This window comes from Pseudochaenichthys georgianus, chromosome 24, assembly GCF_902827115.2.
Source record: "Pseudochaenichthys georgianus chromosome 24, fPseGeo1.2, whole genome shotgun sequence".
NCBI lineage: Eukaryota > Metazoa > Chordata > Actinopteri > Perciformes > Channichthyidae > Pseudochaenichthys > Pseudochaenichthys georgianus.
In genome coordinates, this window is record NC_047526.1 from 2,813,363 (window position 1) to 2,815,610 (window position 2,248).

Sequence of the window (2,248 nt, forward strand, 5' to 3'; positions counted from 1 at the left end):
AAAAGATGCTCAGTGATGCCTTAAGGTTAAGTCTAAAATAAATTGTTGCATCATTTAGTTTCCAATGTCATTTAGGGAGAGTTTGCATTCATATTAAGATCAACAATTTCAAAGATTTCATAAAAAATGATCCCTTTGAAAATATGGTAACTTATAATTTTTTCTGGGAAATTTTCCATCCATCCATCCATCTTCTCCCGCTTATCCGTGGTCGGGTCGCGGGGGTAGCAGTTCCAGCAAAGAGCCCCAAACTTTCTTTTCCCTGGCCACATCAACCAGCTCTGACTGGGGGATCCCAAGGCGCTCCCAGGCCAGCGAAGAGATATAATCCCTCCACCTGGTCCTAGGTCTACCCCTTGGTCTCCTCCCAGCTGGACGTGCCTGGAACACCTCCCTAGGGAGGCGCCCAGGTGGCATTGTAACTAGGTGCCCGAACCACCTCAACTGGCTTCTTTCGACGCGAAGGAGGAGCGGTTCAACTCCGAGTCCCTCCCGGATGACCGAACTTCTCACCTTATCCCTAAGGGAGACACCAGCCACCCTGCGGAGAAAACCCATCTTGGCCGCTTGTATCCGCAATCTCGTTCTGTCGGTCATGACCCATCCTTCATGACCATAGGTGAGGGTAGGAACGAAAATGGCCCGGTAGACGGAGAGCTTTGCCTTCTGACTCAGCTCTCTTTTCGTCACAACGGTGCGGTAAAGCGACTGCAGTACCGCTCCCGCTGCTCTGATTCTCCGGCCCATCTCACGCTCCATTGTTCCCTCGCTCGAGAACAAGACCCCGAGATACTTGAACTCCTTCACTTGGGGTAAGGACTCATTCCCTACTTGGAGTGGACAGTCCATCGGTTTCCTGCTGAGAACCATGGCCTCAGATTTGGAGGTGCTGATCCTCATCCCAGCCGCTTCACACTCGGTTGTGAACCGATCCAGTGAGTGCTGAAGGCTGCAGACCGATGAAGCCATTAGAACCACATCATATGCAAAAAGCAGTGGTGCAATCCTTAGTCAACCGAACTGCAGACCCCCTCCTCGACGACTACGCTTCGAAATCCGATCCATGTATATTACAAACAGGATTGGTGACCTGGCGGAGGCCAACCCTCACCGGAAATGGGTCCGACTTACTGCCGAGGACCCGGACACAGCTCTCGCTTTGGGAGTACAGAGATTGGATTGCCCTGAGTAGAGATCCCCTCACCCCATACTCCCGCAGCACCTCCCACAGTAACTCCCTGGGAACTCGGTCATATGCCTTCTCCAAGTCTACAAAACACATGTAGACCGGATAAGCGTACTCCCAGGCCCCCTCCAGGATCCTTGCGAGAGTAAAAAGCTGATCCATCGTTCCACGACCAGGACGGAATCCGCATTGTTCCTCCTCAATCTGAGGTTCGACAATCGGCCTGACCCTCCTTTCGAGTACCTTGGAGTAAACTTTCCCGGGGAGGCTGAGTAGTGTGATGCCTCTGTAATTGGCACAGACCCTCTGATCCCCCATTTTGAAAAGGGGAACCACCACCCCGGTCTGCCACTCCTTCGGTACTGTTTCCGACTTCCACGCAACGTTGATGAGACGTGTCAACCATGACAGTCCCTCAACACCCAGAGCCTTCAGCATTTCTGGGCGGATCTCATCCACCCCCGGGGCTTTGCCACTGTGGAGTTGTTTGATGACCTCAGTGACCTCCCCCCGGGAGATTGGTGTTGATCCCCCGTCATACTCCAGCTCTGCCTCTAACATAGAGGGCGGAGTTGTCGGGTTCAGGAGTTCCTCAAAGTGTTCCTTCCAACGCCCCAACGCCCCAACACTCCATCAGTTGAGGTCAAAAACGTCCCATCCTTACTGTACACAGCTTGGATGGTTCCCTGCTTCCCCCTCCTGAGGTGTCGGACAGTTTTCCAGAACAACTTTGGTGCTGCCCGAAAGTCCTTTTCCATGTCTTCTCCGAACTTCTCCCACACCCGCTGCTTTGCCTCGACCACGGCTGAGGCTGCTGCCCTTCGGGCCTGTCGGTACCTTGCGACTGCCTCGGGAGTCCCCCGGGATAACAAATCCCTGAAGGCCTCCTTCTTCAGTCGGACGGCTTCCCTGACCACCGGTGTCCACCAGGAGGTTCGAGGGTTACCGTCCCTTGAGGCACCTAAGACTTACCAGGTCTATCCAGAGGCTTCCCCCGCCACTCGACCCAACTCACCACCAGATGGTGATCAGTTGACAACTCCGCCCCTCTCTTTACCCGAG